This window comes from Tenrec ecaudatus, chromosome 6 (assembly GCF_050624435.1).
Source record: "Tenrec ecaudatus isolate mTenEca1 chromosome 6, mTenEca1.hap1, whole genome shotgun sequence".
Taxonomy (NCBI): domain Eukaryota; kingdom Metazoa; phylum Chordata; class Mammalia; order Afrosoricida; family Tenrecidae; genus Tenrec; species Tenrec ecaudatus.
The window spans coordinates 5,945,047-5,955,061 of NC_134535.1; the positions used below are offsets into that span (position 1 = coordinate 5,945,047).

At 57.4% G+C, this 10,015-nt stretch overlaps 1 pseudogene; it reads right to left on the bottom strand.

The window, feature by feature from the left end:
- Nucleotides 1-5,946: 5,946 nt before the first annotated feature.
- LOC142450625 (melanoma antigen preferentially expressed in tumors pseudogene) lies at nucleotides 5,947-7,398 on the bottom strand (annotated as a pseudogene).
- Nucleotides 7,399-10,015: the final 2,617 nt, after the last annotated feature.

A 10,015-nucleotide genomic window follows, 5' to 3' on the forward strand; every position in this document is an offset into this window, starting at 1 on the left:
TGGTGGGAGATGAAGGGGCTGAGGGCCTAGCGGAAGCCAGAGCCATAGGCACTGGAGACGAGACGCAGGAACCAAGGAGCTGTGGAGGCACTAGCTGGCCTGAGGAGCCAAGGTTTCTTACCCTGCCAGAAAGTCAGGAGCTGGGCCCTGATTCAGCATCCCATTCTGTCGCTCCCCCTTTTGAGTGTTGCCTGTAAGTTCTGCTTGGCCGCTGCCATGAGGGAAGGGGCCAGCAGAGGAATCCAATGCCCCCTGGGGGAGGGACAGGGCTGTCACAATCGGGCGGACACACCTGGACCGGCTGCCTCTTAGGACCTGGTCTTGGGTGACTAATGCTGATTCTGGGAGCAGTCTCCCCTTCCCCCCTAGTAAAGCCAGCAAGGTCAAACATTCCCCCCACCCCATTTTACCAGGGGTCGGAGGGAATGGGAAGGGGTGTGTCCCTACTGCGGCCTCCTGCTAGTCTCTGTGAATCCCGTTATACAACACGATTCATGCCACTGGTGCCTCCAGACCCTGCTCCTGGAAAGGCTTACTCGGGTGGAAAGGTTGCGTTTCATTTGTAATTTTTGCAACTGCTTTATAGATTGACGAAATGAATGCCTGAGTCTGGGAGGTGTGATCAGCTCATGGAACCTCGGGCAATGAGGAACACAGAGCAGGGGGCTGCACCGTCACCCAAGTCAGATATCTCTGCCAACTCCTAGCCCAGCCACAGACTGCGCACCCCCTGTCTCCTCCTGGGAAGAGGAGGCACAGGCTCAGGGCCTGAAAGGGGGTTAATAGAAGTCAGGGGATTCCCCAGTGTGGGGCGGATAGGTGAGGTTGCTTCCTAGCTAACCCATAGGCGCTTGTTAACAGTGTGACCCTGAGGCAGTTAGCAAGAAAGTCCTGGCACTCTCTTCCCAGAGAAAGCAGCCACAGAAGCCTAGAGGGCACAGTGTCAACGCAAAGCCAGCTGGCACTGTTCATCCTCACCCCCGCCCCCAGCTGCCTGAAGCTTGCCAGTCCCTCCAATCACCAGCCAGCCACCTCTGGGGTCGGGGTGGAGGGCACACCACAGTCATGCCACGATGTTTCCAGAAGTGGGGCCTCGGTCTCCACCTGTGTCTGGGTTCTGAGGATCCCTGGTACCTGCCAGGTGCCATTTCTGGAACTCCCTGTATTTCCCTCTCTGCCCAAGTGACTCTGCCAGGCTGGGCCCTTTAAGAGCTCCTCCATCCAATAGGGAGCCCTCTCTCCAATTAGCAATTCTGTTTCCTCGCTCTACTTACCAGCAGGGGCTTAGGGCAGTCTCTGAAGAGTCCCGGGAGAGACTGCAGGGACACTGGGCTGACAGAGGCCACCTCCCCTGCCCCCAGAAGAAGCAAGTGGAAGGTGAACTGGGTCAGGAAGTCCCTCTTTGTCCACCTGGGACAAAGCTCACTCCCCCGGGTTCACCCCTGCACCTCAAGTGAAGCTTGCCCAGGGCAAAGAGTTCGGAACCGGACTTCCAATGGGCTGTGGATCATTGAAAGACACTGGACGTGGCTGGTCTGGCACAGCAGGCTGTGGGTGGCCGGAGCACCTGCCCAGGGTCAAAGAGCTGGTCACGGGCCCAGCCAACAGGGGCTTCAAGCCCTGGGCGGCCTCTGTGAAGATAGCAACAGTAGTGGGGTGCCTCGGGGCATCCAACCCCATTACACAGATGGGAGAACGGAGGCCAGTAGCTTCAAAGGACACACGCTGAGTCTCTGGCTGGGTTGAAACGGGCCTCCCAACCCGACCTCCAGTGCAGAAAATATCCCAGACATGGCGGCTCAGCACCACGCAGAGGCTTGCAAAGGTCCGTCCAGATCTGGAGTCCAAAGCAAGGAGGCCGGGCGGCTGGCCCGCAGGCGGCCAGCACAGCAGAGGAGGGACAGAACGTGATGATGGAGGGGTCGGCAGGGGTTGAAGGCCTGACCTGCAAACCAGGGGGAGGGCTCCTGACTTGCTATAGCCCCCCACCCCTGTCCCTGCTGGTTGTAGCACCTTTTGTGGTACAGCTCCCTGCTGGCGGTGTGTGTGTGTGTGTGTGTGTGTGTGTGTGTGTGTGGTGGGTCCGAGTCCCTTGCACAATCAGCTTTCTAAGACAGATTCTGCCCTGACCATGCAGCTCGGCCGTGGCGCACGCACCACTCTGCCGTGGCTTTCAGAACCAGATGACAACAAACCCACTGCCATCAAGTCCATCCTGACGACTCAGAGCGACCCTCAAGGGCAGAGTGGAAGGAGCGGCTCCCCCGGTTTCCGAGGTGGAGGTTGTGCATCCGTACAGAGCCAGACAGCCTCGCCTTCCTCCCTTGGAGCCTCTGGTGGGCTTGAACCGTGCACCTTGTGGTTTGCAGTACGGTGCTTACCCGTGGCATCACCAGGGTCCCCTGCAGCTATTGTCTTGACAGCTCTAGATGGGAACGGTCCAAATCAGGGTCTCGGTCACCTGGGCCCTTCGCTGGTCACTGTCCCCAGTGTCCCCTGCATGGTGGGCTTGAAACTGAGTCTCACAGACCATCTCCCTGTCCTGCCAGTACAGTCTGTGTGCCTGTCAGACTCACCCTCACAGCGACCCTATAGCACAGGGTATGGGGTACAGCCACTGTGGGTTTCTGAGGCTGGAATTCTAAGAGTAGAAAGTTCATCTTTCTCCCAAGGAGCGGCTGGTGGTTTCGAACTGCTGACCTTAAGGTGAGCTGCCCACTGTGACCCCACCATGCTCCAAGGGCTCCTTAAATAGGGTCTCCGTGAGGCTGCATTGACTTGAGGACAGTGAGATTGATTTTGTGAAGGCCCCGCCCCACAATGGGAGGGCCACCTTGGGACAAGAAAATCCCATCACAGCAGAATTCCTTCCACAGGAGATCCTGAGGTGCTAGAATCCCCACATGGGCCACGCTGTTGGGATCACAGTGCCTCCAAGTGGCAGAGTAGGACTGCCCCATCAGGCACCCCAGGATGTAATCTGAGGAGCCCTGGGTGTTGCGGGCTAAGTGTTGGTCTGCCAGCGGCAAGGTCCGTGGTTCAAGCCCACCAACCTCTGCTCAGGAGAAAGATGAGGCTGTCTGCTCCCATCGAGATGACAGCCTCAGTACTGACACTAGGGTTTCTATGTGTTGGAACGACTCCATGGCAGTGGGTGTTTAGGGGTAATCTTTACCGGAGCACCATGTCAGGGTTTCCTCCTGAGGCGGGGCTTAAATCACCCACCTTCTGGTGGCTGCCCAGGGCTTAACTGTTGCACCACGAGGGCTGTGAACACCATTCCACACACGGCCGCCTCTCCCAGGTAGGCAGTTGTTCTGGGATGTTCTGTGGTGACGCAGGTGCTGGCTGGCCCGACAGGCTCTGCAGTGGCCTCAATGCACCAGCTCTCTCCTCACCTCCTCCCGGGGCTCCCCGTTCTCATTTGCCTCTATTTCCTTCCCCTCTCTGGCTTCGGAAGGTCTATGTTTGGGGCCAGGGCTGAGCTTTCTGGTCTCCCTGGTTGACTGCTCTGAGAGTGCATCTCTCATGGGTGGTGGTGGGGTTCATTTGCACTTACAATTGGGTCCTTTGCCTCTCTCCAAGGAGCCCCCGGGTAGTGCAGTGGTGATGTGTTAGACTGCTAGCCCTGGGTCAGCTCCCCGGGAGAAGGATGGGGCTTTGTACTCCCATAGAACAGAGTGGCAAGCAGATGGCTGCTCTCCAAGGTCATTGGACTTTGGTTCAGGCCACTTGTCTAGAAAGTGCCCCAATGAATGAATGGTAGCTGCGGCCTACTATACATTTACTGTTTTATTTTATTGAGGGCTTACAATGCTTATTATAATCCATACATCATTTGTATCAGGCATATGTGCCATCAGTTACTTTCTAGACATTTACTGTTTTTATCTTGTCCTTATAAGGAGCTCTGGTGGCATAGTGGTTACATGTTGGGCTGCTCACCCTAAGGTCAGCAGTTTGAAACCACTAGCAGCTCCATGGGAGAAAGATGGGACTTTCTACTCTCAAAAAGTCTGGGTAACTCACGGGCGGTTGTGCCCCGTCCTATAGGGTTGCTATGAGTCTGCGCCAACTCAATGGCAGTGAGTCCTTCTGATGGCTTGCGTGAGTCTGGCAGGCACGCTCCCTCCTCTGTGAAGGAGGTCTGTTGAGTTTTGTCCCATCACCAACCCCTGCTGTTCGTGCAACCCATGTCCAGCCACGAGTTTAATCCGCACAAGTCAGCAATGTATGTCTCTCAGTCTGAAAAACCCGTATCACCATGCTAGCACCCCGACCCCCAGGCCAAGAAGTCACGGGCCCACCCTCCCCCCAGACTCTATGGGAGACCTTGCCTGGCCCCTCAGGCTTCTGGTGGTCCAGGGGCTCAGCTCACCCAGCATCACTCCTGCCCCCACCTGTGGCTTCCCATGGCCTCCTGGGCTGAGTTGGACCCTGCCTGGTCTCACCGCTGCTGGCACAGTGGGTAAGATGTTGGGTGGTTAAACCCACGGCTAGTGGTTCAAACCCACCAGCCAGCCACTCCTGTGGAGAAAGCCAAGGTGTTGGCCCCCATCGAGGACAGCCTCAGAGATCCCCGGGAGCAGTCCCTGGTACTCTGTGCCTTCAGGTCACTGCGAATCCAGCACCCACCACAGTAGTGGGGAGGGGGCATGGTTTCCCCCCTCCCCATGACCCGGGAGTACCTCAGCTTGAGATCCTCATCACAGTGACAAAGACTTCATTTTCAAATGAATGTCACACCCACTGGTCCTGGGGATTCAGACACGGACACCATTCAATCCACTCAGCAGACATCTCCTGCCGCCACTGTCTGCCCCCACACTCCCTGGCCCTGGCTCAGTCCCAAACCTCCGCTCTTCCCCCAGGGAACCAGGCCCGGTGTGCTTCCCCCAAACCTTCAGGGGCAGAACACCTGGAATAGAAGGAGATTGGTGGGGGTCTGGGGTCTGACCCTCACCTCTCTGGTTGTGTGGCTGTAAGCTGGGACCTTCCCCTTGGGGACCCAGGGCCCGGGTTTTAAACACAGCACCCTGTGAGGCACCAGGAGGCTTTGCTTCTGCACCCTGCTGTGAGATGCTCACAGAAACCAAAGCAGCAGCCCACAGGAGCCTCTCTCCCCTGCTGTGGGTGGGGGTCCTCGAGGGCTGGGTGGGAGCTGGGACTGGAGAGAGGAACCCATGGGCAGGCCAGGCACCCTGAAAGCCGGCACCCGCTCTGAGTTTGGAGAGCAGGCTCCCAGTCCCCCAGCCCCCACCCGATGCCCAGAATAGCTCTGATGTAATTCATAATTGTCCCTTTTCTCCCACAGCGAAAGCCTCCAAGCGAGGAAAAGGGACTTCTTTGCTAAAATTGCTTTTCTGCGTTCTCTGACAGTGCTCGGTGCCGACGCGTAATTAATACAGCCCCCGGTGAATGGCGGGTCAGCCACTTAAGCTTGGGGGCTGCGGGGAGGAGAGAAAGCTCCAGAGAGAAGCGGGAGGGTTGGGGGTGGAGGTGAGTTACAGCCGAAAATGTGATTACCCCAGACGCCGGACCTGTCGGCGCTCAGGACCAGAATAAACGCAGACAAATCTGGGCTGGTCGAAAGCCTGGCTTTGCCAGAAGCCGCAGAGAGGCCCCGGTGCGCAGCTCAGCTGCCATGGTGACAGGAACGCCAAAGGGGGGAGTGGTTAGCAAGCAGGACTTCATTTGCTCAGTTTGGGGGCTGGGAGTCTGACCCCGGGGTGCAGGCTCTGGGGGAAGGCCTTTTCTCTGTGCTAGCTGGGAGACCCCCTCACCCCCACTTCCCTGGTATTGGCAGGTCCTCCTGTCACCCCTCACACTGGGCAGCTTGAGCTGAGCGCAAGTGGTGCCCAGGTGCAGCAGGACCCTCATCCTGCCCCATGTGAGTGGCACACAACCCAGCCACCGTGAGCACAACCTCGCTCTGGGCATCCGACCCTAAAAGAGCATCAGGATGGACTCCTGGCTGCTGTCGGGGCTGTGGTCGAAGTTCACGCTGGTGGGTGCTCGCCCGGACTCCTCCCCGACCTGCCTCAGCTGGACCAGCAGGTGCTCCCGGTGGTGGGCAGCCGGGTCGCCCCTGAAGCACTCCAGAGGCACGGGCAAGTCCAAGAGCTGGAGCGGGCACCTAGGGAGGATGTGCCGCAGCAAGCCCTCCAGGAGGGCCAGGGACACCAGGCTCCCGCAGCACCGGAGCAAGTGTAGCCGAGAGCAGAGGCCCAGGGCCGGGGTGAGGGCAGAGAGCTGGGAGCTGGTGAGGCCACACCCACTGAGGTCCAGGGACTGGAGGGTGCCTGAGACTCTCGCCAGCAGCACCTCAAGAAACTGAGGGTCGAAGCCGGTCAGGGCAACGTTGCTCAGGTCCAGGTAGTTCAGGCTGCTGGTGCACGAGCTCAAGGACAGATGCTCGAAGTCCGATGCCAGGAACGAACAGTTGGTGAGCCGGAGGGCCTTCAGGGGCATCTTCAGGACCCCGAGCACCTTGCCCAGGTGGCTTCGAAGGAAGAGGACGGAGTCCAGGTGCAGGTCCTGGAGCTGGGACAGGCAGTGGGACTGAGAGGAACACTGGGTGAGGAGCTGGTCTAGCATCTCCTCTTCCTCCTGAGTCATCGAGTTCGAGAGCGAGAGTAGTCTGGAGAAATAGAACCTGCGCAGACTGACCATCCGGCCTAGGTGAGAAGGGAGCCAGGCCAGGTCACACAGTGTCCAGGGCCAGTTGAGCTGGATCTCCTGGAGGCGGTGCAGCTGCACCATTTCCAGAAGCTTCTGGATGACTCGTGGGTGGACCGTTGAGAAAATGGCCAGTTCCCGGCAGCACAGGTGGAGCAGGCCTCTCCTCTGCTGGGCCCTCGTGAGGAGGAAGGTGAGGGGTTCATCGGGCTGGTTCTGGAGACGCAGGTCTAGAAGCACCTCCACAGGGGCCACGGAATGTGTCTCCTCCAACCCCTCGGTGCCCACCACACTTCCACTCTTCATCGGGGACCAGATGGCCTCTGGCTGCTGCTGCTGCTGCTCCTCCTCCTCCTCCCTGGACCACATTCTCCAGAAGTTTCTAGAAGAGTCCGAGCATAAATCCAGCACTTTCAGTTTCCATCTCCTGGGGCGGACCTTCTGGGAGAGTAAGATGTCAACTCCATCCAGGGCCGCCTCTAAGATGTCCCGGGCAGGCTGCTCAGCCCCCAGCAGGGACCCAAGGGGAAGGCGGGGGAAGGGCCAGGCTCCCACCATGGCCTTCACCGTCTGGCAGTGTCTCCCCGCGACGGCTGCCATGAACAGGGGCGGAAAGAGTTCTGTGGGCAGGTCCTCCAGGGCAAGGGTGGCTAAAGCCTCATCCTGCAGCAGGCTCTGGATGGCAAGGTCCAAGAGCCTGGGGGGGCTCCGGCTGCTCATGCTGGTGAATCTGCTCGCAAAGGAGTCGTGACCTGTGGGTGGAAGGACGACTGTGCTCAGACCTCAGGGAGACCCCCCCCCCCAGCCCTCCAAACTCTGCGTTGTACCCTCGGTCTCCCTGGGAACCTTCCTAGACCTTTCTAGTCACAGCCCTCTCTCCCTTTTCTACGCAGTGGCCCAGGTTGGCAGGACCCCCTCGAGCCTGTGGGTCAGGCTTCTGGAATCCAAGATGAGTGAGTCAGGTGGCAGGCTGCTGGCTCACAGGGTGTGGAGCCTAATGAACCCCAAGGTCAGGAGCTAACATGGTCAACCCCAGGCTCCTCAAGCCCTAAGAACTGGATGTCGGATGACAGTGGGTTAGATGAAGGGTCTAGCATGGAGCAAACAAACCCAGAGTTTTTTTTTTTGCCAGATGCAGCCCTCAATGGCAGTGCGTTTGGTTTTTGGTTTTGGTTGGACACACTGACACAGCCCTACCTGACCCTCCCTCTGCCCTGCCCCGTCCTGCCTCCCCCAGATTGCTCAGTGACCCTGGGGAAGGGCTTGGTGGGTTGAAGGGCCCAGAGGAGACAGAAGACTCCCCCAGCTGGATGGACTGAGGCAGTGGCCCCAGCAGGGCAGTCATGGTGAGGTATGCAGGACCGGACGGTATTTTGCCCGGCTGTTCAGAACAACGGATTCAATGGCACCTGGTGACCACAGAGGTGGAGTGGGGGCAGCCATAGAGTCCCCTCTTTCTTTGCTCAGGATTCCTGCCTTCTAAGGGGGGCGGGGACACCCAACACCTCCAGGGGCGCCTTCTAGACTATTTCGAATATCAGGTAGCATGTCTCCCGGAAGGGCTAATTCAGACTGGCTGATGGCTTTCACCTCGAACCCCAGCCTCAGCCTCGGGCAGGGTCAGTCTGAGGGTACAGAGGCCTCTGAGGTGACGTGGAGGAGGCAGGAAACCACTGCCATCGTCTCTGAGAAAGGCTGGTGGGCTTGAACCTTAGACCTTGTGGTTAGCAGTCCAACGCTCACCTGACAACATCCCCAGAGCTCCTTCTTTTGATACAAAAGCAATTAAACCAGTTATATGCTATTTTCTAGGAGCCCTGGGGGAACCAGGGTTACGGGGGGGGGGGGTTGTTAACAGCAAAGTCTGTAGTTCAAACCCCCAAGGAGAAAAACAGGGGCTCTCTATTCCCAGAGTCACAGACTCAGAGACGCACAGGGGCCATTCTACCCTGCCCTAGGGCCACTATGGGTTGGCACAAACTCAATGGCAGTGAGGTTTTTTGAGTGAGGTTTACAGAAGGCGATGGAAAATAGTGAAAACCCAAAATCCATCTGCAGAGAGCCCCCATGTAGACTAAGCCCTCACCGGATTCCTTCTGGCCCTTAACCGGGCATGTGAACAGTCTTGCCTGCAGGCAGAGTCATTAGAAAATAGATATCTCTCCCTGGGCCTTGCCTGGGTGTGTTCTGAGGTTGTGACCCTGGGCTAGCAGAGTCGGGAGTCAGGCCCTGGCTGTCTAGGTTGGAAAGCCTTGTGTAACACCTATGTCCTAATCATGGTCTAGCTTCCATTCCTGTAGTCTGGATGGATCTGCCCCCCACAGTCCTGCTTCGGCGATAGTTTTGTCTGGGTCCCGTGTGCGTCCTTGGGCCTAAGTAAACCTTTAGATGCTTGGTTTCCCTCCCTCATCAGATGATGTCCTTGCCATGACTTGATAAATGTCCCCCTGAAGTTATATTGAGAGTTGCGGGGTCTCTCTTGTTCCCCAAAATAATTCTTATTGAAATCTTTGGAGCCCTGGTGATGCAGTGGTTACTCATTGGGCTGCTAACAGTAAGGTCAGCAGTTTGAGACCACCAGCGGCTCCTCAAGAGAGACTGGGATTACTACTCTGTAAACAGTTACAGTCTCGGAAACTCACAGGGGCAATTCTACCCCGTCCTATTGGGTCCCTATGAGTCAGCATGGACTTGATTTTTACACAGAGCAGAGCCATCTGGTGAAATGCCCTTGTCTGCCCTGGCACCCAGTTGGAAACCCAAGAAGGCCCTGGAGTTGGATTAGGGACCACGCCCTAACAGACAACCCACACCAGACCCCCACCCACAAGCTCAAAGCCAGGCCCAGGGAGACCTGCAAAGAAAATAGGTTTCAGAGTTGCCTTCCCCGGGGGTGGGGTTGTGTCTGAGTTTCTAACCACAAGGTCAGCAGTTTGAAACCATCAGCGGCTCTGCGGGAGACTGGGCTTTCTACTCCTTTAAACAGTTACTGTCTCAGAAACCCACAGGGGGTCACTCTGAGTCAGCAAGGAGTTTGGCTTTGAAACTAGGAAGATGAGTGAAGAGAAAGATTGGGCTTTCTACGCTAAGCCATGATATTCCATCACCTCTTATGCATGAGAAAGCTGGAGACTGAACAAGGAAGGCCGAAGGAGCATCAGTGCATTTCAACAGTGGTCCTGGTGAAGCATCAATAAAGGACCATACATTGCCAAGGAATCAAACAGCTGTCTCAGGAGAGTGCGGCCAGAGTGCTCCTTAGGAGGGAGGGTGGTGGCCATAGCATTACCCGCTGGGCTGCAAACCACAGGTCAGGCCTTAGAAACCCACCGGGGCT